At 40.5% G+C, this 27,848-nt stretch overlaps 2 protein-coding genes and 1 long non-coding RNA gene across 10 annotated transcripts in view; 1 reads left to right on the forward strand and 2 right to left on the reverse strand.

The window, feature by feature from the left end:
- Positions 1-19,441, reverse strand: part of Nca (neurocalcin homolog) — a 66,898-nt gene extending 47,457 nt beyond the window's left edge. For 3 of the 4 annotated variants that reach the window (XM_022855727.2, XM_022855729.2, XM_022855728.2), the window contains exon 1: positions 18,336-18,476. The gene's annotated coding sequence lies outside the window, so the exon portion shown is untranslated. Of the gene's footprint in view, positions 1-18,335; positions 18,477-19,327 lie in introns of those variants that run through there. The other variant, XM_086973626.1, reaches the window with a different exon arrangement.
- Positions 1-19,461, reverse strand: part of LOC111273783 (neuronal calcium sensor 2) — a 46,551-nt gene extending 27,090 nt beyond the window's left edge. For 2 of the 5 annotated variants that reach the window (XM_086973628.1, XM_022855730.2), the window contains exon 1: positions 18,336-18,425. The gene's annotated coding sequence lies outside the window, so the exon portion shown is untranslated. Of the gene's footprint in view, positions 1-18,335; positions 18,477-19,327 lie in introns of those variants that run through there. The other 3 variants (XM_086973629.1, XM_022855731.2, XM_086973627.1) reach the window with 3 other exon arrangements.
- A 3,488-nt stretch (positions 19,462-22,949) lies between these two features.
- On the forward strand, positions 22,950-27,124 carry LOC111273787 (uncharacterized). The gene is made up of 2 exons (XR_002688029.2): positions 22,950-23,173; positions 26,156-27,124. It is a non-coding gene; the product is annotated as an uncharacterized LOC111273787 (long non-coding RNA).
- Positions 27,125-27,848: the final 724 nt, after the last annotated feature.

Consider the following 27,848-nt stretch of genomic DNA (forward strand, 5'->3'; position numbering starts at 1 on the left):
TGTGATGTACCAGATATGATTCAGTAAACATAAACCTGCCCGTTTGCTATTATACGTATATATAAACGCTTCTAGATGCGATTAACGGTATTTGTCTCGAAGAATCGTAGAAGTTGTCGGCGGTCATAATTAGCTGTGCGCCCAGACCCAGATTATGCCCAGAGACTAGCGGTGAGACTCCTTACTTTATAGGTGTTACGGTACACCTTTACAGAGCTGTTCCTCTAGATGCACATTCACATGCGAAAGACGCACTCCTTATAGAGTGTAGCGCTAACAATATATAAAAGCGGATTTTGTTTATTTATAATAACGTACTATATATGATGGTATGCATAATATAAAACCCTATTGTGTCATGTACAAATACGATTTGTACGCATTTAACCTAAGTAGAAATATATAAAATACGTCGAACGTCAGAACAAAGGTCAAAAAGTACACATATAACGAACACAAAGCTTTAAAATACAATCTAATCTGTGATTTTATGTGTAACTGTTTCCTCATTAGCATAATCATAAAGCCGTAACGACTTAATTGTAACAAAGAATCCCTGCAATTTGAATGATTAGTCGCTCTTTCAATAAAAACGTCCAGCTCGAAAACGGAAAAAAAGGCAGTAAAAAAGTTTTTCTAAAACTTTTTTACTGCCTTTTTAAATAAACTTGTCGCAAATTCATGGTAACTTTGTAACGCCGTGACATTATGCACTCCTGGAGTTCTTCATTGAATCAAACGAACTTCCTGCGTATACAACAGTTACTCAGCCCGACGAGCACCTTTTTGTCCTGTTGATGGTCACGCTGATCGTGACTCGTTAACAAACGAGATCAGAACATAGACTTCCATTTATGGACTGCCCATATCTGCAACACTGATTGCTTTTTACCTCTATTTTGCGTATCTATTGACATTCGGAAACTTCGTACATTCTCCTGAACAGTGGAATCATCTGCGTTTTCACTGAAAGAATGGTTCTTCCGGGTAGGTCAGAAGACGCTAAGCAGATTATTCTGATTACCCGTTTGATGGAATACCTAACAGCGCTACCGGACGTAAATCTCGAGCCATAAAACAGGCCACTGTGGTTCTTGTAATAGTTTAGTGGGTAACGTATTTGCGTTCTAGTTTTAGGGACATGTCGCAGCCAAGGTACGAGCCTGGGCATGGAAACACTTCATTTCGTGCTAGGAGCCACTCGTCTGATACCGGAATACCAAACGGCAAGACCGGACGTAAAAGTCGAAACATAAAGAGGCAACCTATTGTATTTATAGGTCTGTGTTTGAGTGTTTTGGAATACAACTCTATTTACGTAGCTTACGAACCCGGGTAGAAAGAGACCTGATTTTGTGCAATTAGTACGTATATATCCAAGAAACAAACCGCCAGCTAGCGTTCAAGCGTCTCTCTATATATTCAGCCTGACAGAGTAAAGAGGTTAATTTTTGTAGTGGCTCTTTTACAACATCAAACTTTGTTTGGTTTTCAAGGAAGCTTCTACGACCTTAGTCAGGTATCATGTTCAGATACAGCCTATCCTTCATGATTGGTTTCGGAATACTCCTGTGACGTATTTATATCCGTTTACAACAATAATGAAGCTTGGTAGGCTTCTCTGTAGGTCATGATAGGCATAGTATTGGGTAACAATGACGCGTACTCGTCTATTCTATATGGCAGAGCGGTGACAAAATTCAGTGCAATATGAATCAATGCGATTTATCATTTAGCTAGTCCTTAGGCTTAGATTTAGGCTTTAGCTAGCGAAAGTCATTTAGCTAGAGCCAGTTCGTCCAAGTAAGTTACTTGGTCAATTTCAAAAAAGCAAAAATAAATTACGACCGAGAACATTAATTTAAAAAGAAACTGTGCTTTCTTTTCGAATAGAGGCGTAGGTAGCAGAGATTAAGGTCGTTAAAGGTTCGTGAATTCTGCCAGGCCTATATTGTAAAGTTTCACTAGACAGCGTGCCAGTACCAATATTTATCACTGATATACTTTATCTTGGGCTTCCTTGAAAAATTTTGGCATCTTGCTGAGCCTTTGTCTAAACAATTACTCTTATTAGAAACTGTACAAGCAAGCCATACTGAGGTTTAAGTGTTTACGGACAACCGTCACCAAGTTGCTTTCGAGGCGTATACACCCTAATAAACTTTGCTTTTTGTCATATTAAATTCTGTCGGCGAATAGAGGCCACGATTTGTTTGTCGTTATTGAATTGCGTTCGGCCTGCCGGCAAACTTCGTCAGTTACGGATCAGGGTCTTCGGCCTAATTTACAATGAAGGTGATTTCACACTTGTTAACACAGAATGACATCTCGTACGGAACTTTGGCGATAGGAATAGTCTAGTAAAATTTGCTGAGGTAAATCCTTAGAATCGTACACAAAATGATCGTCATTTTTGTAGACGTTGAAATAAAAAAGCGTTTCCCTCGAAAAAAAGCAAATAATTGCATTACTGCCTTGTCGCATATTCCTCCCCCTATTTTGAGGATAATTAACGCTATTATCTAGTTGCTTATCCAGACAATTACAAAATATGATACAAATTATGTTAAATATCGTAAAATTAAACGAAAACGTAGAACTGACTAATTTGAGAGAATCACAATTGATGCCGATCAATTTCTCTTATTTCCCTAGTTCTGTTAGAAATATACGTGTATATATATGCGATTTTTTTGTACGTTCATACATCCCAATTAAGAAACTATTGAAAGCCATTACCTTGATAGCCACTTGCATACAAATAGCGATGTGATGGACTCAACATTGATCAACGTCCAGTTTTTAACACTTTTCATCACATCGCTCGGAAGCTTCTTGGCTTGCTTCCGGGTTGCTGGGAATATCGTTTGTCGTTACCCAAATCATTGGCAGATCATCTGCTATAGCCTATCAAGTGTCCTATTGAACGTATCCTTATCCTAGCGTTATCTAACGTACTCCAATACTTGCCTGAAATTCGACAGAAGTGTATTTTCTGTTAGTCATTGGTTTCAACAGGAGCAGCTCTGATTCGTTCTAGCAAAGCTGAGGTTTCATTGAACGTAAGCTAAATGCGTCCAGCGTACACTTAAGCGTGAGTTTGCGAACTGTACAATAGGGTGGCATCAATTAAGCAGACCGCAGTTAAGAATTAAGCAGATGCGTACAAAAACATTCATATATTGGCTATATTTACACCCTATTGAGATTACAAACGTATCTGATTGCCTGAAATCGACGGTCTACACGGTCGTTAGCCTCGGTACGGCTTCCAAGGGATCTAACGAAAATGTCCATAAGGTAGAGCGGAGAATCTTCAATAGGGATTAGATTAAAAAAACGCAAAAATTGATGCTTGAGTAAGATTTTGACTCCGAGTGCATTAATATTTACTTATTGAGAATTACTGAAAGAACTTAGACAACGAACTTACAAAAATATTTGCAAGTGATTCACACCCCTCAAAATTGAAACTTTCGTCAACCTGAAGGGCAGTTGCATGAAGTAAAAGGAAATAAATGAATTTCTATTGGGATACGCGAAGCATTTAATCTCTCCTTGCACTCAGATGCGTCCCACAAACAAGCAATGTTAATGCTATCCCCTTTATCCTGTACACCCTTTATATATCGCATGATCAAACTGGATAATGCGCCTCAACCGTAGCGTTATCCAAACACTCATCAAGGACGCGCAACAGATAGCAAACGTATAGCCCATTCGCAGCGCAAAGCCTTGTAGTGCCCCTTGGAGGTCAAGAGTGCTCAAGACTACCTTACTCAGTTTGTCGGGCCCTCTGACGCACTGTCCGTTTTGGTATATTATGGCACTGATTTCACCAAACCTCTATTTTTGCTTGGTCCGAAATGAAATGTACCAAGATAGTATCGTTTGATATCGTAACGCAATCAAAGCGTCTCACCTCGGCCGAAATATATTGAGTGACGCCGTCACTACCTTAACTTTCTCATCATCATCGCCTTCAAGCAAGTATCATCATGCATCAGTCGTATATCGACCGATTACTGGAGATGATATTATACAGCGCGTAAAATAATGAGTGTATGGATGCATAACATGTAAATATGAATGCTCGCCCACGAGCTCGTTGATACCTCCTCGAACTGTAGTAATCTGGTAATTAACACGTAGTGTTGTTACAGCTACTGGTTTAGTGGCATGTTCGAATGTACGATACATGCATCCATACGATCACTTACCTATAATCCATTTTATCATATATAGGCACATCCGAATCAGCGACCTTGCACGTTTGAAATGTGGCCCGACTGCCCGCATGGCGTATGCAATTACGTAAGGATAAACGAAGTTGAAGTACAAAAGGACAAATATCGATTGTATATCGGCATCTGTATAAATACATATTCAAATTCGTACTATATGGGTTCTGAAATGTCTGAGATGCCTCGGTAAAGTCACGATGGTCTTGAAGGTTACGTAAGATGAAAGTGAAAGGTTACCTATTAGAGAAAATGGCGAAATTGAATTACTAAAGGAACACATTGGGGTACTCGCACAGGATATATTCGGTTAGCTTATTTACCATATACGAACACCATCTAAGGTAGCAAACGAATCGTAAGCACCACAAGTTTTATAAGAAAACTTGAGAATCTTTTTTCACCTTTGATTACCCCTGGAATCGACCAACGCATAATCATACTTGTGTTTCCTTTACCACGATCTTCTTGGTGGTGACGTCACTACTGATAGAGACATAAGGGTTGTAATGTCTCACGAGCCTGAGTTCTGAGTCTTGGTCACCTACTAAGTTTAACACTCGCCATACTGGTTCATCCTGCTTTCGTGTGTACGCAACACTTGACGCAGCGAGCTAGAAAAGTTGACGTTCAATCCCGAACTCACATCATTAATTTCATTATCGTCACAACGGCGTTTTTTCTATATTTTGTTTGTCATCGGCAGCACTAGAACCAGTCGTCGGTTGGCCGTAGTTGTCATCAACACAAAAACTTTCCTTTTCGTGACGTTTTTGGATCGACTTGGCTTCCGCTTAGGATCCGACTAGAAAATATATATATATATTAATTGTTTTGCCCTCTGTACTCTAGAATGAGTACAGAGCTCTGCCGCTGGTCTCAGATCTAACTTTGATAGTACCGGCGCTCCTCTAATGTACGCAAAGGGATGACATTTGCATGCAACATACAGATAAACTTATTCATTGGTAGAGGGCGTACCGTTCCTTTTGTTTCGGGCGAGCTCGAACAATGGCAAAAAGTGCAGCACGGAATACAAAGGCCATTGAAGAGACAGGAAATGGATGGCACAAGATTTTATTGTCTTTGTTGGCGGGCGCCTTCGTTTTGACGGTTTTGTGACCCGGAATCTTTTTTTCATCGTATTTTTGTATGCTGAATATGCTGAGGTGTGGTCACACCAGCGAAGTGCTGGTTGAACGAGGACTGGATGAGGGCTGATGCCTGGCGCTTCGCTTTAAAGGCATTTCACTCGGATAAAAATTCATTCGTATACGAGTGCACCGTGGTTTAGCTATGGCCTAGGTGCCATTGATTTAGTAAAGAGAAATCTGAAAAGGTACAGAATCCCTCTATGGTGATATGGTTATAGTTTTTTTTTTTTTCGGAGGTTAAGGGCAAATGCATTATGCAGACCGGACATCATTGACTGTGCTTTGTCCGGTACTGTGGGACTCTCACCCACTAAACCCTGGACCCCTTTATCAGCTTGGGCCAGGCCATGGTTCGAGATATGTTTAATATTACTTCGAAGCCATGACTATAGATCTGCCTATATAATAGGTACCTGTAATGATAACAATAATAATAGTCTGTAAAAAGATGTGAAGCGGGCCGTTTCCCAAATAGAACTTCCAAGTTTGTGGTCTTCGCTTATTGCACGAACCGTTGGTCTCCGCCAGACCCCAGTCAGCACTTTTCGGGTTTAGGGAGAGAAAGATGAACAAGAGAGATAGGGCTTTCGATGCAGCGGTCAGAAAAAGCATAAACAGTCAAATAGTGCAGAGCAACAGCCGGTTTTTTTCTTGATAGCGTGATGTGAGCCGAACAAAGCGCAACGGAACGATAACTCAGTAAATCAAAGGTTCACGTCAAGCAAAACCCGAGTGAGGCCAATTGGAAGTGGCAATATATTCACCCAATGTTTTGAGCAAATGAGGAAGCCCCCGCTTACCAATCCAGATCTTTTGGGAAGTGCTGAGTTGAGAACAACGTGACAGTAAATGGCCCAGACATTTCACATCAATATGACTTGATCACCCATGCTCAACAAGTTCTGCGGAATTGCTAAATTCGTAAGACTACTATTTATTAGAAAATGAAGGCGAGTAGTTACTAGAAACACGAGCGAGTTAAAGCGAGCGAACAGTTAAATTTGCTTGAATCCTTTAATGTGTTTACTTCATCTGCTGTCATCAATTCTGCAAAAAACATAAGGTGGCTCATAATTATGGATTGATTACAGTAATTGGTGATCGGTGTGTCCATTTATTTGCAAGAAGCGTTAGTTTTCCCAGTGTGGACCTGAACTTGTACCAAAAAAAGCGCAGTAAGCTCAAGGTTATTCCGATCATTTTGAGACCTCTAGATATGACTATCAACGTAGCTTTTACTGCTTTTAGGAGATTAAACTAGGTTTTTTGTTTCTTTTTTTTTTACACTAATATATAGTGTAAATAGAATAACCTTGTATCCGCGAAAATCTAATGAGGTTTTTGTGTAGCATCTTTTAACGCCTCCATTTACTTTCAGTGTGAACAGATTCTCGGAATCACCTCATTTTCGATTTAGTTTCATTTTCACGCACATTACTAAATTGCAGGCAAGGAAGGTCATAAACCTAGCGGATAGGCTAGAAGATCCGAACAAATGCTGAATCGATGTTCCGAGTAAAAAAGTTTTTCTTAAAAGCTTATGAAAAACTTAAAGACCCGTTTTCAGCTGTGTCTTAGGCTGGTGTTCTACGTTTGCCGATAGTTTTATATCCTAATAAATCAATAGGTTAATGATTTTCCGTCAATCCCCTTTCATGTAAGCTATTCGACTTGGGTTCAGTTTATACATGCATGTTCTGTAATTGCGTCTTAGTGCGTATGACTGTGTCCAAACTAAAATGGTGGTCAGGACATTCAGGCTTCTCTAAGTCCTTTCCGGCGTAAAGATACCGATTCTTCCTTGGATTGTCTCAAGATCTTGCGCTGCCAGGAAGTCCCGTAAATTTTTAATTAATTTTGTCCTTGATTTTTTACTTCTTGCTTTGCATTGGAAAGGAAACGTTTCGACTAATGGCAGCCATTAGGGCAGTAGGGAAGAAGAAGACGAAATGGTTCTAGTGGCTGCCGTTTTCATGTGCATCTAGCAATCTTTTCCGAGCTTCCATGCATGTTGAATACAAAATTTGTACGCGACTGCCCTTTGATTTTTCGTTTATACGAAAAAAGAACTCGTCAAATGGGGGTGGGTGGGGGGTAATTGTAGTTGTGTGATGGAGCGCTTTAGAGAGGGCGCTGGACTGCCTTTGGAAAGGTTTGCAGCAGAGTACTGATCGTCTTTCGTAGTTTGATTCGTTTGCCGGAAAGCCTCCCCCAAACGGCACGTATCTACGAGTGACAGTTAGCTCTCTGGTGATTCTTAATTTGTGGCGATGTTCCGGCCGAGAATCGTGCCGAAACTCAAAGGCGCGTTAAATTCATTCATTGTTTTATTTCCTTGCCTTGATTTAGCTCTAACAAAATGATAGATCAGTTTCAGGAGTTTTAGGTTACTAAGAAAATAGTAATTTCAGCCGTGAAAATCATGACAAAGAAAAATATTAACATATCACACATATTTCTTTACCGTTTATCTTATATGACGCAAGCAACGTTTTGAGAATGCGGCGACAACAGATCCTGTTACACCGTGATATTTGTACATTCCAATATACCCAATGTTTTAATGTTAGAGAAACCCATGACCTTCCCATATATCATCACCTCGGCTTGCATATAACATAGAAATCAGACTGGAAAAAATGTGAACAGATCACCATGCGCACTAGGAATGATTTTTCTAACTGAGTTTTCACATAAAATACATAAAAATCAATTGTTTCAGTCGACACGTCCAAGCCACAATATAGTCAGCGGACACCTATGAAATAACCGCGAATTCTCAGGAAAGCCATCTTGCATGTGACACCGTACCCTGGCAAATAAAAACTAGCCTTTGGAAGGGAGTAGCAAATAACGATATTAATTTTCCACTTTTCGAGGTAACGCATTGTTAGCGCGCCTGTCTTTTATATTGAGTTTTAACTAGGACAGACATCCTAGAATGGCAACATTTAATCCCTCAATGATTCTAGTATTTCACCATTTCAGCACCATCAGTGTCTTATCTGGTAGGATAGAAGTTCAGTTGCCTAAAGCTTTGACAATAAGCTCTCTCAATTTAGGTACCGTCTTGACCCTGCCAATTACCAAATGAAAAACTAGACAAGTGCTGGACCCAAAAAATGAATGAAAATATACAGAACTGCAGTAGTTCGGCTTGCGTTCTCGTTTTGAGAACCAATTTGATAATTACATTATGATGTATGACTGGGTGTTTCCGTACGTGGAGCTGAGTAGGACGGGAAATATTTTCCTAACATGCAGAAGTAGTGCGACGTATTATTTAACTTTCCATTACCCTAGTGGCTCTTGTGAGCGTGATAGGCGCATACATAGAGGCTTATTGTTTTGAAGTTAAATTTCGCAACGAACGTAAAAACGTCTGCCTTCCTGCCGCTGCTGCGAGTTTTATATTTTCAACAGCAATATTAGCCTGGCACCGCAGCCCATCAAGAAGCCAATTAATCTATAGCTAAATCAGATTCTTACGTGGCATCATACTAAGAGCAAAGTTTGGTCGGACATGCCCAATAATAAACGATGTCCCTTCAAAAATATATCTTCTAACACTATATAGCTACCTTTAATCCCTTTGCTTTTTTTTTATTTTATTAAGACTATTGCAAACTGTCGGTATATATATATATATATATATATACCTATTGGGCTAGATATATATCTAGCCCAATACTCACTGATACAAGTGAAGTATGTGTATCACATTTTACTTGAGTAATAGGACGCATCCCCGCTATCAAACAGTAGAAGAATTGTAAATACTTGGATCATTACGGCAGCGTTCTATTTACAAATGGTGTTTAAAAATTGTGGCAATAGTTTAAATCAAACTTGAAAGCTTCAAACGCGCAGTTGTTCAAATCAACGTTACATAAGAACTCTAAGATAGTCTCCAGATATTTCGAGTACATAGAAAAAACCAGTGTTACTTTCTGGTTAATGGTGTTACTAATTCACTAATGTGATCCCAGGGATTAAGTCTTCTCAAGCTTTAAGTTCACCTAGGGTTGTTGTGGCGACGGATGTGTGGACGGCCTGTTGATGATGGAAAACCAACTCCGCCCCCACTTCCTCCATAAACACTGTCATCCTTTGTTTACTATTCTTCCATTGGCGACGGCACTCCGGATACTCGATGTCGGTGATCACAGAGCCCTCTACAGCTGAATAGTGTAGGCAAATGCAACACTTTATAGATGTATCACACACATTGATTCTATAGATGGCTCAAATGATAAACAGTCAACTAATTCCATAGCGAAAATAATGCCATTAAAGGTTGACCTTTAGAATAATTACAACATTAACGTACCCGTGGCGGTGTGTGCCTTCGAAAATTCTTATGTAGGCTCCGCCCTCCGAGAAGAAACCTGGCTGAATTAGATCTTTCGCAATAGCTTTAACAATCAATCCGCAGCAAATGAAACCCCTTCCTCACTTTAAGCTCCGTCTCAGTAGCTGTACGCTACGAAAAAAGCATAACTACAATTCAAATAGTCTTTCATTCTTTTTCGCAGGTTTACTACTTCACACTATAGACGTATTTTGAATCGGATTTTACGTCAGGCCAGAATTAGGCTAGTAGGAGCCCTTTTGAAATTCGTTTATTCTATAATGGTTTGTTATCTAATAGTCACCAGTCATCAGCTGAGGGATATCTACTTGAATATATGCTTTAGATACAAGTCATTTTGAATCAGCGTCTCGTCAGAGACATGTATTATATCACAAAAGTAATTAAAGGATGTAATAATACCTGCTGATTTAAAATCTGGTCCAGAAGCTCGCTAGCTAGCAACGAGCTTGAAGCGCTGGAATTCAATTTTCTTTCCGGCAAAGCGAAGTTAACGTGCTGTGGTTTTTTACAATATAACTGTGTTCGACGATATAAAAAATTGGTATAAATAATGTGGTGTTAGGTTCACTATAGATTACCTGATGAAGTCCACCCGTTGATTTCAAAAAACAGTGTGTTCTGGCCCACTTGAAAAATCATACTCTCTCTTATTAGGATGCATTCAAGTGAAAATTAAAAAGTCGACTGATTTTTTTTTATAGATTGGCAGGTGTGTGGTAAGAAGGAAAATTGCAGATTTTTTGAAACAATATTCGTCTCGTTTTTTATGCAGTTCCATATCTTCAAAATAAGTTTCTAGGCACATTATATGCATACGCGAGGGTAACATTATCTGCCTTAATTAATCTCGACTAGTAAACCTTTAATGTTTCTATTTGCAATCTTACGTAAAATAGGCTCCGCTGTTCTTCATGGGACCGATGACGGACCTGAATGACGTTGATGAGGTGATTCACCCGGTCGTCGACATTTTTGTCCTACGAAAAGGAGTCGAGGAAATTGCCGTCCCAAATATGCCTTTAATGCACTCGATTATCCGACGTATATACTGCATATAAACAGTCTCTACTGTGTTTACCCGAACATTAATCTGATCCGTAATGATTCATCGGCTCGCAGCTTTTTCAAAACAGCAGAAAAGACACGAACAAAAACAACAAGAAAAGGCTCACGTTTCGTAAGGATAAATCTAAATCTGTTCCGGTTATAACTTCCTGATGAGGAAATATTTCCTGTTCGGCCATTGTTTCGTTGGTTGTGGATAAACGACCATACATCCATAGATTTTCCTCTATATACTCACAAGAGGCCTTGACGGTCCGAAAAGAGCAAGCTAGCCGAAATGCATCAAACACGTGGAAAAGCATATCAAAAATTATAACAGATCCATATAATCGAACACAACACACACACATATTCTGATACAGAACGTACTGTAAGGCTGTATAAGTGCTTTATGTAGGTGTAGAAACATCTTGAAACTGTTCAATAGTATTTCGATTTTGCGTTGTATATTCAGAGACACAAACACCTGAATTATGACAAGATCCTGTGAGCCCTTTAGCGCGCATGCTACGAAATAATCTAACACAAATGCAAAAAAGCAGGGAAAACAACGTTCATGTCTTTTAGGATGCATTGGCTAATGGAAATTGAGTCATGTCCTGAAATGGTTTAGACTTGCTAGGACAGAGCACGGATCGCCAACTCTGCATGCCCGTGCGTCACTTGCGATCCATAGCCCAGTATTTCAACAAGAAGTTTTGCTCTACAGCCTTTGGGGTCTTTGTGAATAACAAACTAAAAAAGGGTCAAGAATTGTCTTCTTCTTCTGACAGTTAGCACTCATCGTAAATGCACCATATTTATACTATCTTACTCTTTTTTTCGCAAAGATCTTGTAAAGTCGCTCGCCCACAAATGCTTTAACCAGTTTATTTAGGCCAGAGCAGAACTGGATTGGTTGGCCGGTAGCTTTTACCACAGATATGGTCTGCGTTTTGGTGAATACGCGATGCGCTCATGGCCTTAATGCTTAAGTTCGTATACGGTTGTTGGAACTTCCTTGGGCAGTAGAAATACTACTATAGACTGCAATAAAATAAATCTCTAATAACAAACAGCCAAAATTAAAGAAACAAGGTACTAACTTATTGTGGTCTAACCAATGTTGCAAAACGGAGTCTCTAGTGGCGTTTGCCTCGATTCATATTCATCCCACCCAGCTCACTATCCTGACGAGCGTATCGCCCTAAGGAGCTCTGAGCCAAAGCGAAACGGTAGTATCCAAGGGGCCTACCGAGTCACAGGATGATCACTTGCTTCTAAGTTAGATAAATTTTCTTAGGAATTTTGCCAGCGCACAAAATTGGTAATGTCGACAAACACGTGTTTGTTGCCCGGTTGAGGCAAGTGCTACTACGTCGAGTCGTTGTATACGTCTGAGCTTATTCACTTCATTACATACGTATGAACTCCTTAAGCGCTCTTTACAATGGTGTTTCTCACTTAAGCGCGCCCAGATATTACAGCCGATTAATCAAGATAACAGACGTAAAATGAGCAAAGATGTCATAAAGGCGTGTTTCAGGTGGTGACGAAGTTTGAACGTGGCAACCAGCTCAGTTTGTTTTCGACAGAACGTATAAAACGCGACGACGAATTATCATCATAATACAACCCAGAAGGTAACTTCGCAGAAAATCTCCTAAAATAAAAACATTGTCAGCTCCGCGCGATATGCGACTAAGTTAATACCGCAAGAGGCCTGCAAATAACTATTAAAATATTTACTATAAAAACAAACAAAAAAACAACAGCAGAAGACCAAACTGTGCTGACTCCAACTAAATATTTTCTAAACGAAAGAACGAAGAACTTATTTTCCATTCCTGATGACCTCTCTGTCTGGTACACAACGTTCCCTGAGTATGCCGTTATATGTCTACATAGCATTGAGATAGCAGTAAAGAAAATATTTCCTTTGATTTAGGAGCACAAATATGCATCCTTCGGAGCATATACAAATCGAAACAAGTTTCAAGGCCTGACGGTCGGCAGTTAACTGAAACTTGCCGCCTCTTGAGTACAGGCAATGTTATGTCTCCTTTTGGTTCAAATTTATTTGCGATTGTTTAACGTAACGGTGACAAAAATAAGACCGGTGGAATATGAGAAAAAGATACAATGGTCAGCGTAATTGCCCGGTGTTTATGGAAATCACATCTCAAAATTCAACAACTTTTGGAATGAAACAAATGCTTATTTTCACTAGCCACACTGCACCACGAACGATAATAATAGCAGTTTTCTTTTTTTTTTTTTATGCTAAACTACGTTCTATATCAGCACTTCCAGCTGACGCGAAATTATTTTCTACAGCAGTCATCATAGACCCACATTACTTACGGCAAACGTTATCACGACGGTTTGCTTTTCATGCGCGGAAATGCCACGAGTCAAATGGTAAAATCACTTTGCTATCCATTTAACATTTATATGATGTTATATACATTCAAACTCGTTTAAAGCTGACCCGTTTATGTTCTTTTTCAGAATGGCATTCGTCTATAGCAGCCACTTTTATTGCTCGTTTTATTTCCTGTCTTGATAATTAATTCTCTGTTGTATAGGACAACGGCTAAAAATTCATTGATTGGATTGTGAGGTAATAAGTTTGATAAGGTACATCTATAACAACTTCTCACTCAAGTTGGTGTCGTAAGGTGTTCGCACGCTTTTCGGTAAAAGTTAATACTGTGTTTCGACGTTTGAAGAAAATACTTTAGCTTCGCTACCAGACGCAGCAGCTCAAAAAGCTTGTCATCGCTTTGCTCTTCCATACCACCAATGACCGGCCAATTACAATACGCTTAACATATTTGTCTACGGAGATTATTATAAACGAAGATCGATAAGTGCGGACATCCAGTTGCGATTTGCGTTTTCGATGTAATAACCCAGCAGACGGCGTTTAGGAGTCTATATGCATGTCTTTTTTGCGAAGGGTCTGTGTGGAGGTGTACAACGGGATCCATGTACGTAACCTTCATACCGTGCCGATAAGCATACGAAAGGTTTAGGAGAGTGCTTTCGTGTAGTACTACTTTCCCTTGGCCAATTGTAATGGAGTTTGCAGTTGGACATAACGATCACTTGACTGCAGTGGCCTCAAGCAACTACAATTCATCACATTGATCCCGACTGCATTCACATCCCGATAGCAGGGAGGTCAAAGGTCCAGAATCAGCCGATTAGGTGACACACTCATACATTAAGTCGATTCACCTGTGTCTGATTGGTGAACGCGACCAATATCGTAACTAGCGCTATAATACATAATGCAAACAACCGTACGTTTTAGACATTTACAAGCTATTTGGCCTACTACAAAGCCCTGGAATAACAGGAAGTCGACATTATCTGAAACATGGATACACAAATCAACTTCACAAATAAATGGGTCACACATTTATTGCAGACACCTGTAGCTACTAGTAGTTTACTATTTTTTATTTGTATATACTTGTTTTCTAGGTCCACAGATTAACCTTGCCTGAAAGATACGAACTTCAGATCAGATTTGCAGAAGTCCTATATTATACATAATCTTCCAAGAAAAAAGCTATATATAGCTGATTAATTCAACTGCGATTCAACGTACTTAGGCTTCTAGAAAAGGTGTGCGGGGTAGATTCGCTCTGCGCGGACCACAGGTGCGTGCCAATATTATTTGAAAATGATATTTCATTCCAGTGAGGGTGAACTTTTTCTGCACCGCTTTCTCAATACGGTCATCATCAACAGAGATGAACTTTTACGATAAAGAGAGAGGCACCACCCGACAGTTCCGGACCTCTTAGATCTGGTCGTTTGCATTTTAGTAATTCATATACTGAAACGTTATGACATCGCTCTCGAAGTCCACGCCATCGAAAATTTACATTTAATTATTATATAAATATCTTTTTTTTTTCATAAATCGTTGATATGGGCCCAACACAATTGAAACAGTTACAGAAGAAGTTTCAGTAGGTTCGATGGTAACGGAATAATGCCCTTAAATTTCTCGTGTAGTTCTATATTGACATTTATATAGTCGGCCTCGGCTGACGTGTCACTGACACTCGTAAATCGAGTCAACCGGACCGACGTGCGTACGTTGCATGTCGGTCCGACCTTGACCGGTTAGCCCGGTTAAGTTTTTTTTATTTATGACGCCAGGTGAGCCTACTCAGAGAAAGAAAAAAACGAATCCTATCGCTGGGCCAGCATACTTATAGACGCCCCAAGCGACAATATATATATGTAATGTTGTATAACTTATTTGATTAAAAAACAAAAAATCTCAACGAGTTGACCAGACTCGTCCTTTTTTATCATTTACATTCCTAGACATATACGAGGCTGTTTGGGCGATGTACGGACGTTTATCCGCTAAATGAAAAGAGACTGTTTCAAGGAAACCGCTTATTCGAATTTATTGATTTTGCCGACATTGCTCGACTGATGTCAACAAGAATAGACAATGATACTTCTGACAGAAGGAATGCATTAGCGGCACAGAGGGGTATCCTGATGTGTTCAATAAGATGATTTAATCAGGTCCTTTTGTTATAGAAGCTTCATCTTAGCTACAACGATAATAGTAATAGGTATAATATCGCCAATAGATTGGCTCAGAAATGTTAAAAGGTATTTTCGACAATTTAGCAACCGTGAGTAAAAAGTATACTACTATTATAACGTTTAACAAAGAAGCTTTAGTTCAACTAGAAGGAACTAACTTCAGAGGGAAATTGGCACCGGCCAGAGCCTTATTTATGCATCTCATTCCTGTAGACACTGAATTCTGCTTAATAGCATATTCCAGAATCAGCTGATGTTGCCGAGTTTATCACTGTTTACTTTATTACTGGTTTCTCAGGCATTATATTTTAGATGCGCGGCGCCGGTGAACGTTTCGGGGAAGCGTCACGCGTTTTCATCTAAGAAAACGCCACGGAATTTTTGTCGATTTCGGCCAAATAAAGCAAGCCTAAATAAGTTTGCGTTGGTCGTAGCCAGTCACTATATAAATAAGAAAATGAAAATCTCTATAAGCACATACAATAGGAAACGTATGTGTTTAAACAGCGCTGGCCTCTATATATTTCTAGCAGCGGGAATTTTTCAGTTGATAACGGACGACATATGAGTCATGTGAGATTGACCATCACGAAGCACTGTTTATGGCTTATATTATTTGATGAGATGGAGTATGTTCGATCGAAGTACATTTATTGCGCACGCGTATCCATCGCTCAACTATAAATGCATCGGCATAGAACTGAACAAATGTCGATTACAATAGGGAATGGTTTTCTGATATAAATCTGTTCTCGATCAAATTTCAAGAATCGTAAGTAGACTGTGCTTAGTTTTTTTCTGAACGAGCGCGATGAAGATGCCGTCGATGCACTGCTTCTGGACGACCGAGCGCCTGGTTGAAATAGAACAACACGGAGCTCACTTTTTCGATGATGTATAAATACCACATTACGTGTAACTATAAAAAGTCTTTATAAATTAGTACAAATAGGCATCAACATCTGTGTGATACCATAGATTAATAACAGAAAAAAACCACAGCTGACAAAAGCAATGATAATAGACCCCAAATAGAAATCAAACTCGCTATTGTCTTAATTCGGGTATCAGCTCAAACGACAAAAGCAGCTTATGTCGGTAACTGGAAGAAGGTCGATTGCAGTCCTAGATGGCCGACTGTAGACCTGCTTGTTATGCCGGCTACTTATCTCTCCAACCTTCTATAAGGTCAGTTATAAGGACTATTCCCATGTGTTGCTTCTGTATCGATTCAGTCGTCAATTTTGATCGAGATGTTTCATAGTCAACTCATATAAACTCGTGTATGTTAAGACCCATAGACTAGAGTTCAGATAGCCATTTATAGTATATATAGGAATGATGATATTAATTTTTGCAATTATACATAACAGTTTGTGCGCACCCAGTATTCAGTATTATGGCATAGTACTATTAATTAGGATCGCTACTTTTTTTGTACACAAAGGGTAATAGGTCAGACGCCTGACACCAAGTCGAAAGTCGATGGAGGCTTTAATGCGCCAAATGGACTAGGGTCGAATGGGCGAAGTTCAATCTCTGTATTCCCGTCAGTCGGACTAATAATACGACGCAAAGTTTCTATAGCACCATAGTCGAAAAAATAAATTGCCTAAACAGAAAATGATTTTATTTACTCGGCCAAAAAAAAGATTGGAGGTCGGTTGATAATGAACGATAATTCTGACGACCAATGAGCATGTTATCAGTATTACGTTGTTCGCCTGTCAAAGACCTTTCGCTTATAGTCTGAATACTGTGGTATCAGCGGTCCGAATTCAGAATCGATTTCCTTGGATCGAGTTAACCAAACGTAATGCAATTAATACCTTACTACTAGACAACACTATGGAAAAATGGAACAAAGTTCCAGTTTCACAAATTGGCGAAGCCGAGCGAGCACAAAAATCGATTAAATTTTTGAAGTTTCAATGTTGCGATTCAGCGGTTACATACTATTTAGCCTATATTTGATAAATATGGCGATACGAATTAGTTAATGCAGCGATTAAACGCTTCCGGTGCACGTTTGCTGCATTGTTTTCGTGCAATTCTGCTTTCATATATTTATGGTTGGAGCGTCGAGGAACTTCTGCAGCGAGAAGTAATGAGCTGCTGTAGAAAACACCTGAAGTCATGTACTATTGTTAATCGTTAGTTCAGTCGTGCCTAGGTAGCCTAGTTTTATTGCTTAGGAAATGTTGGCATACATTGAAAAGATATGGATCACAGATCACTCATAAACTATATTCTACATCGTTTTGAACCATAAAAGGAAGCAAAACAACAGAACAAGAGAAATTGAACACTATCACCTTGCCTTCGCGCGAAACCACTCCAAAATATCGCTCGCAATTACTGGATTTGTTTGATGTCAAAAATAGCTACGAGCCACAAGCACACCCGGAAGAATCGTCAATCTGGGCACAGAAAAATAGGCCGATTGACTGGATCGCTGATTCAACCGATTCCGTGCTGAGTATTGTCCTATACCCAATAACAGTAGTTGTGGTTTACGGAATACGGTACTTCAATACAGCAAGGAGATGTTACACAGTATTTGCTGTGAAAGGGCCTAGCTAATGGTATGGATTAGCTTAATGAAAATATGTATAGCATTTGGGATGGTACTGTATATCCGTATAGAGCTTCGCCACATATTTATAAACACCTGGACAGCTAACTGATAATAATGTTTCTGTATAAGCGAATGGGGCAGTCCGGCCGTTTTGACTAGTTATTGCTTCGCTGCTATTCATATTCTACCTACACTATTTGACTTTTCCTGTTCGCACACTTTCTGACCCAGAACGACATTTGATACGTAACGATCCACCCGTTTAAATTTCACAGCTACATATTATATTCGAACAAATATGTATGGCTAGATCGTTAGTGCAATTTCGTTGTCAAGCTTTACCTGAAACTGATTTTTACCTGTATAGAGGAGTCTGTCAGGGTAACTTTTCAGTTAGCTCTCGCCGCAGTGGCCGCCGGGGATATTGTGCCTGAATGTATCCCGGACGCAAATTGTCCGGCGTCCGTGAACGTCTAATCCGATTGGTAGTTGACCTGTTTTTAACGTTTTTATAAACGCTGACCGCCTCGTAACCACTGTCGTTTCTATTGTGTCTAAGAATCTAATCGGCTGTCGTCTCGCGGTAGTGGAGCTTTTCTGGCAGGCCGTCAGATGTCTCTAAAATAACGTCGATGTGCTGTTTCTGCCAGCAATGCAGACTGGCAGGAGAGGTCATTGGTACACAGTAACGGCTGTTACTATTGCTGTCGCCGTCGTCGTTATTTGATATTATATTACGATCATTTCGGTTGCTTATGAACGTAGGGTCAGTTGCGTAATGTTGCCTCAGCTTTATTTGTGGTCCTTTCGAATGAATTCACCGGGGCAGCAGAGCAGAGTCTAGGAAATCGTCGCTGGGCAACAATCAATCGCGCGACTGTTCGAAATCGTATTTGTATGGTAATATAAGAACTGCTCGGCCGTTCAACTCAAAATATGCACGAACGGCGTCGGCAGGCACGGAGTAGGCCACCCGAAGGATCCTCGACGTTATTTGCCAATGTAGGAAAACTCACTTTAACAGGCTTGAACGTACAAAACGAGAAACGCTAAACGTCTCTATTTCCCATTCAAAATTAATAGCCACAACGTAATACAAACCAGCACCAAATGTTATCGCACAAAAGTTGACACCCACTTCTGATCAAAGTGAGCGCACACTATTACACAAATACAAATACACGGATACAATGGATTCAGTTTGATCCAATTGGACCATAGTTCAGTAGCTAGCGCCGTACTCGGTATGGGCTTGCTTGATTCGGCTATTTGTTTACTGTAGAAAGACTGATCTTTACCGGCCAATTCGTTGAATTTCATACGAGTACAAACCGCGTACAATTCAGCTTACCTGCATTGTCACAACGACAGTGTCTGATGCTGGCGTATTACTACGCAGACTTCAAAGGATTGGCTTTTTGAGTGTATCTACCGCCGCAAGGTGACGTCGTCGGTTTTCGCTTAGTAGCAGCGTGCGCCAAAACAACACACCACTAGTCCGCCCAGATAGGACCCGATGATTATTGGCGACGTCTGCTTACAAATACGGTCCAGCGACACTACTTAGCTTCGTCCATCAACTCAGCGTCGAAAACGATGTATGTGAGAACTTCACGGATGACGAGCCGGCAACGGCAGTGATCGCGGCGGTTATATCGGGTAGCCACAGATAGTCCACAGTGCTGTATCTATAGCAGGCTGGCACACGATCCTTCTGATACGTCTACTTGCTAATGGGTGTGTGTATATATGGACGTATCCGGTGGTGTGACGACGCCTTTATGTCAGTCAAATGTTGGATTGGCAACGTGTAAGTTGATTGGCCAATATGATATATTCTACGCTTGGTTTAGTCTTTCAGCTGATCCGTTCACACACATGTACATAGGCAGATACGGATTCGGATAGTAATACAAGACCACAGGTCACTGGCGGTTATGTCGCCAGTCTGTTCATGTACGTGTTGAAGAAACCAACATTGCCCCTGCCACCACCATTAGCCCAGCTTTAAGCGTGTGCCCGCCATTCCTTCTCAATTGAATCAATCGATAACCTGCCGATATCACTCATTGCACTCACTTTAGTACAGCATGGTTATAGTAAATAAATACCCACAAGAAAACTAACCACGTTACGATTACTGGCTGACCAGCTGGACTGACAAGCAGGCCGTCTGTGGAGCCGAGTTACGCAAACACCACGGCTGCAGTAGTGGTTTACTGGCGCAGACAAGAGATATGCTCGTAAGCAAAGTGATCCAATCACGCACTCCTTTACTCCTTAAGACGGAACCGAACGACCGCGCAGTAACTACCGCCTTGTAAAACGCCAAGGCACGTATTTAGACGGTTCTGTTCTCTCGGTTTGGTCACAAGATCAATACAAATACCGACTATTCGTTTCGGGGATCGAACAATAAGGAAAGAAAACACTTAAGTTTTTGTTCGTCATAGTGTTCTTCTTGATGTCCAGATCGAATAGCGTGGAGTGGGAATGAGGTATCATACAAACAATGTCTTCTCCTGAATGCAATCGAACGCGCTGACGAGACCGACTTTTGGGCGCGCTGAACGGGTTCTGTTGCCACAAAGTCACTTGAACACAGATACGGTTAGGTATTGCCCGTCCTTGACGTTCCGATTTGTTATTCGTAGTTCTGTTTACGTCTTATTACCATCGATGTCAATCTGATTTTAACCTTTGTATGCGTCGCTCAGATGGTTGATTGAGTGAGATGTGCAATCGACTATTGGTGTCGCGGTCTTCGTTTCGTCGAAAAACCAGTGAGCTCAGCTATTTGATCGGCTAACGCACTGCTTCGCTTTGCTCACTGAAAGTTTCGAAGCTGGCTGAGCTAAATACAGGATTACATACACGTCATGTAGTGTATGATATTCTATTTTCTCGAATTTTTCACGAACGTCTGCCGAGGCGGTTCTTTTCTCTGTAAAGATAGATAATCGATGACGCTTGGCCGTTCCTTTCTACCACCGCGCACCGTCCACGGAAATGATAACACATGAGTCCTTCACATGCACTCACGCAGCAAATAGGCAACACGAGCATTCCAGGTTTGATACCGGTACGCCACTGAACTACCTTCTAACTCGATTGCAGTAGCCATATTGTTTGACAACTAAAAGTATCTCCAGAACGAAGGTAATGGAGTGACAATGACTCTGATGGGAGAGTGCTGTCAACAGGACCAGCAACTGAATATTAATGCATCGATTATGCAGCACCTGGTAAACTTGATTCAAATCGTTTCTACGCGTACCTCGAATGCCTGTTTAATCGGTAGGTATTACTAGACAGGATGGAATAGTGTTTTTGCTGGCATCAACGTTTTGCTTTAGGCCGTTCCAGCCCGTTGGCGAGGACAATAGCTGCTTAGACCTACTGTGATTGTCAGGTGTGCGGCCTTTACACTAGAACTGCACTGGGTATTTGTTGCCGTTTTTTCGAATGTCCGGAGTCCACCTCTGCGCGCCACCGTCCATCAACCAAACGAAGTGGATCGATAGGTAGAGCAGCTGCGGTCACCATAAGTGCCGCATGTACTGAATGAGCCGAAGACAAACAATAGAGGCGCATACACACATACATGCAGACACACGCACTCGCACACACACACGCACACACGCTCACCCACTGGATTTCTCTATATAGAAAACGTGACACGCAGACACACAAATAGGGAAGAAACAACCACTCGAAGATGTCAACGAACAACACTGCTGACAGCTTTTTCTATACAGAGCTTTAATGGGTCAGCTTCAAATCAGGCACACAGCTCGTGCCTTTGCTTGCTTTGTCGTCCCTGTTACTTTGTTGTATGAGATTATTGCATTTGACGTTCACGCTGCGTTCTTCGTTATGTTACTTATCGTATTCGACGATTGCGTAGTGATTCTCTTTGTGTGAATGTGCAAGCCTGAGGGGAAGGACCACACGACCGTACCTCTCCAGTCAACACAATGATTAAGTTGTCAGCTGCTTAACTTGTTTTGTCTAGGGCTCCCCAGTATCTCTCCGAATATTTTGCAAAAATTCTCAAGCACCAGACTCTTTCCCTATGTCATTTCTATGCGTGTATGTCTGTTTATTAGTGAGGTTCTATGCATGTTCCAGTTCTGCTTCTTGTTCAGGAGCCGCGTTCGTCGCTCCCTGTTGGTTGCTGCGACTCTCCTTATCGCCACTGTTGCTCTTTTTGCTACTGCTGCCGCTCAGGACCCTTTCGGCAGCGTCCGCTGCAGTTCTGCCTGGCTCTACGTTGTTTTTAATGATGCTGCTGCTACGATACGGCGATACGTTGACAGGTATACGTCGAAAGATACAGCGCCTGCGGCCGCAAAAATGATGCCGGTGATCTTCGTTGGATGCGACGGAAACCGAGCTCCGGGCGGTTTACGAGGGAGTACACTGAGGCAGCGGCTGGTGGCGCCATCGACGGACGCCACCAAATCTACGGCGTCGCCGCGAACAGCTGCCACTGCCGCCGCGGCTGTGTCATGGTCACCACTGCGATTATTTTTGATACTGATGCTGCTGATGCTACGAACGCTGCCTTGACTCCTCCATCTAGTCCAGAAACAGTGCATGCGTGTTGGCTATAGACACGCACGGGGCAAAGCGTTTGTTGGTCGCCCTATAATGAGCACTTGGCTGGGTCCGATCCTGGGTGCGTGTGGAAAGGCAAACTATCTGACTATTGAAGCCTATCTAGTCTGTTATTCTTTATGGCCACTATGTCTTCCACTATGTTTTTTGGAGGGGTGCTGTGTGTCAACGTCATAGTAATAGTGCTGATATTGATAATCTTTTTGATATAGCTATAGATGTGATATAGATAACTTTTTTGTTTACTGCTAATGATCTTTACCGAATCAGCAGCGCACTGATGGTAACCAGATTGCCCCGTTACCCTCCAAAAGCAAAGATTATGCAGGAGGCAGTTGGATCTAGGTTAGTAGGTGCTGATCAATGCACCCCGTGATAGCTTACTTGGTAACGTATTGACTGCTAATCTTAGAAAGGCATAACAGTACATGTATAGGGCGTAGTCGCACCTTGTTTTGTGCTGGGAGCCAGCCGTCTAACAGTATAGTTAACAGCAGTGCCGAACATAAAACTCAAAGCATTTAGGTCAATGCACAACAGGCCCGTCGCTGACAAAGGTTCGAAATGCCGAATAAAGGTAGCGTACACAAAGGATGAAAGGTACCAGTTGCAGGTAGCGTCTAGTTCATAGAGCTGTAATTGCTACACAAAGGACAAGTGGCTCCATTAGTTATGATAAAACCGAAGTGCTTCTGGTATGATAATGAGATGTTTTAATTAATTGATACATAAGAGCTAATACCGCTTATACAACTCATCGTGAAAATCAACAAGGTCAATACAGAAATATAACAGCGAAGATGATGTGCTTACCAGAAGTCCCGGTTCGAATAACCCTTGCATTCGTAATTCATTATTTGATTAAAGCATTATAAGAATTGGCTATCTTAAACGTTATCAGATGCAACAAATCGTCAAAACACTAGAGTGAGGTTTAATCATTCTATTTGGAACTATGTCTAGGATGTATTGCAAATAGATCACCTTGAAATTATTGTTAATGAAATTGGGGAAAGTAGCATTTGGTTCGTGAGCGCCCTTCTCAGAAAAACCTGTTTCGAACAGAACTTTCGAGTCCGTTGTGGGTACCTTTAAACAAATGTCAAATAGACGCGACATCACGTACGATATCATATATTAGGCAAGTTGTCGAGACTTTAGACCTAAATAAAGCTATCTTAGATACGTCTTATTCAGCACACGAACTGGTTGTCTTGCAGTAGGCATTTATGCCAATGAAGTGTGTACTCTTTTGCTGAAGCTTTGCATTGCGACTGAAGTTAAAAAAAAAAATCAAAATAAAAACTGGCGCATCACCGGCCGGAGGAACACCGCTATCTTGTTGAAATGTCTACTAATTTAGAACAATCGAAGTAATAATTCTAAATAAAAAGTAATCGAAGTTCGATGAAGTCACAGTTATGCTTTGGATGAAGCCAGCTCCGTTTTTTTATCTAAAATAATTATTATTTTTTATCTACTCGGCTCAGGATTATTGCAAGCGAATGCCATAGCTCATAGCATGACTCTAAACTACACTTTGTCATGTCTTTGAGGCTAGCTTTGATTACTTATCTCATATCACGATCTTTACTAATATGAAAGCAACGCTGAAACCAAACGCATGCCTCAAGAAGATTCTGCAAGCTATCTAAGTGTATCGGCATCTGTGCTACTCGTATGGAGGACCACCATTTACGTAGTAGTTTTAACAGCAAATATCATTATTCGAATTACATATCATCACAGTTTATTATTACCCCCACTGGATATAATTGAATCTATGATATACAGATTTTTAACGCCTATTTATTCTACAATACCGTAGCAGTTTCAAAGGGCACAAATCTCTGGAATACACTTGGGTGCTTCAAGGTGTGGCTGGTAAAGCCTGCATTTCCGGTTTATCATACCTCAGTTGACCCACCTAAATTGATGCAGACTATCTTGTCGATACTTCGGTCAAAGACGTCATCTCCATCAGATCGAAAGGGCTAAGCACAGAAAGGTATATGGGCATGTTTAAAACAGGCAAAGTTTCTTGTCATAAATGTATTGTCATATTCTTTTGCGCTAAACAAAACACCTGAAAGTACTACTTGCGCAAGCTTACTTCTAAAATTCATATCGCAAAAAAGATACGAAATATAACAATAATAATAAATTATTTATAGCTTCATAAATTGCGGAAAAAATACGACAAGCTCGTAAAAGCAGGGAGCGGTTGCTATGCGCTGAGAGTCTTGTCGCGAACTTACTTGCGCGAAAGTACTAACGAGCGACGTTTGCCGACAAAACATTCCGGTTTGTCTAATTTGACTAGTATCTCTTTAGGGGTTTAGGAATAGTAGCTGGGTAGCGAGATCGGTGCCGCAATTATTTACTCATTACCAAGCTGAGAAAATTGATTTAACCAGTACAATGTAAAGGCTGTATTTCATTTTCGAGATCGAATACCGATATTAGATAAGCGTAGATCTCCAAAAAACAAAGACGATCCTTTATTGAGGACCATATAGGTGGACTTCCTATAGATAATTGGTACCGCCAGCCAAATCGTAATTAAAGAATAAGTTCTTCTAGGATAACTGTAAGTATGCCTATCCTAAAATGCTCTTGATCTTTATTACAAGGTCCATTATTTCCTTCTACCATACCCTTGTATATAGGATTTTAACCAGAAGTAATGTTACTTTTTTAAGAAATTCGATAGGAGTTCGGTGTCAACAAACTGCTTTTGGGCAGCTAAAGGATTTCGATGTTCAACACCGTAGAACATAGTAGTTATACTAAAAATTAAATTCAGTCAAATCTTAAAAATAAATACTTCAAGAAGCTCATATGTTGGGTAATTTAATCCTTGAATCTCGTTATTTATTATTATTATTATTATTACTAAATCAGTTATTGGATTTTTAAACTTTTTTTTTTTTATTTAATACCATGGTATGCATATATCAGTAACTTTCATTATCAGAGCAGACATAAAGAGCAGCTAAACTTCACCTGCTCGCGCGCAGTTAATCCTATTCACGACATATAGGATTAAGATCCCTTAACCTATTAACGCAATTGGAGGTGGGTGGACTTCCATTGCTAAAGGGGGCCGATAACAAAAAAATCTCATGAACCTATCGTAGAATAGCAAAGCCAGTTCTGGCTTACGTTTACTATGGGTAAATATAATTTCAGACAAATTTATTTGGATGTGCTTCATCTTTCTCACAGTTTGCAGTAGTATTCACAAAGCTTTTGCCTGTCATTATTGCGACGAGCATAGCACAACGGTTATATACTTGCAAAAACTTAACGTGTATTATTGTTACTGACTGTAGTAATATGAGGTATATATCGTTAGGGTCAAGAAGGCAATTGGGATATAACGGCCCCAGCCGTTATAATTTCAGTCTCCAAAAAACGGTCTAGTCTTTCACAAGTTAGTGACCTCGATGGAGTGCGCGCTCGACCACCTTTGTGTAACTGACCTAACCATGACACTGGCCAGCTCATATTCGAGGACTTATTTTCATTTTTTTATCATTTTTTTTTTAAATTTTAGTTACTGGTTAAATTACGGTAAAAGATAAGTCGGTTAGAGGTCTAATCGTCGCAAGAAGCAGGTCTTCGAGGCAACCGTTAGTGCTGGTAGCGGCATCAGGTCGTGTTTCATGTGGTCGCCAGCAACGAAGCCGGAATTAGGAGGAGGGCTTGGACGGAAGAGGGCGTCACTGACAAGGGTGACGCGACGCACGCCATAGCTTTCGAAGGTTACCATCCGAAGTCATCAGATCTAAGCTCCACAAAGCGAAGACGTCGGCTACGTAGAACGTTGACGGGCAAGAATGCAAGAGTGCTCGCACCGTTGTAGAATTACGGCGATGGCGTGCAGCAGGTGGTCAGTTGGTAGCCGTTGCAAGACGCGATAATATTGGCCCTTGCGAGGGACGGAGCCGCACGGAAGACACGCAAAAATCTTTGTTTTTAGCATTTCTCGGTTATAAGTAGAAATTGACTAAGAATTCATAAATTTAAAATACTATAGAACTAAAATGGAGTACGAAAATCGTTCCCTGAGCTCATTCAAATCTCTAATTAGATTCTCTGGCTGTTACAACAGCCATCTCCCTATAGCGTACACACTGTTAGTAACATGTATAGATAAGCCGCAAATAAATCGTGTCGTTCATTTTGTTTCATACCTGACGCTGTCAAATAGAATGCGTGCGGAGTAAAACGCGCCTGACTGCAGTATATAATTATGCAAATATAGTAGATATTTCTTTTATTTAGACATATACGTAGACAGTTTAACTACCTGCCACCTAAAAAAGCCGCAGACCCCCTGGTAATTAAAGATAAACTAAGAGATAAATTTGAATGCACAAAAATTAAGGCCTGTAAATTTTAATAAATTGTAATTGTATTATCCAAGACTAAATAATGAGGCAATAAATACATGAATCTGAAGGCTTCAAAAATACCTTATAATCCACAATAAATATACCAGAATGTGATCACCGAGTGATAAGCGAGGTCGTCATTTATTATAAGTGATCAACATTAACCAGAACAATGATATGAGATTTAACCAATAAGAAAGATATTTTTAATCTTTTTCTTGGTTCAGTAAACGAAATTATATTTTTCTCCTGTTTACCAAACATGTTCTACCTACCCTTAGAAATTCACGCAGCTTAACATGAGCCTTCAGAAAATAGTTCTGTTGTAATGATAAATATATTTTTCTAACCTAAAATAATTGTTACCTAGTATCTCCACCTAAATATGCGATATCAATTACATAACGTTCACCTTGTTAAGACACAAATCTATTTATAGACAGTATTAATAAAGGAAATCCATGGATGCATACTATGCTCTCAACTGTCGCTGACCCATTACCAGTAAGATCCTTTCGTGAAGGCTCAAAACCTTTCGGTACCCGGACTGACATGACAGTGTGCTGTCTTTGGAGCAGAGCTTGAGAGATACCCTGTCTGGTACTCATACCGTACAAACACTTTGAAAATATATGCTGTGATACAATATTGTGTAATATCATGAGGCGAGAGACACTCCACAATCAAACAAAATACAAAGTTATAATTTAGTCCACAGCTTTCTTCATAGATGAATATAGCAATAATGCAGCTACGGATAGATCTCTGATAACGATTTGACCTCGTTGTACACACTCGTTGGGATTGCGTCACTTCGGTCACACATACAATACTTGTAACGCCAATTGGGAT

This window comes from Varroa jacobsoni, unplaced genomic scaffold (assembly GCF_002532875.2).
Source record: "Varroa jacobsoni isolate VJ856 unplaced genomic scaffold, vjacob_1.0 scaffold_226, whole genome shotgun sequence".
Taxonomy (NCBI): Eukaryota; Metazoa; Arthropoda; class Arachnida; order Mesostigmata; family Varroidae; genus Varroa; species Varroa jacobsoni.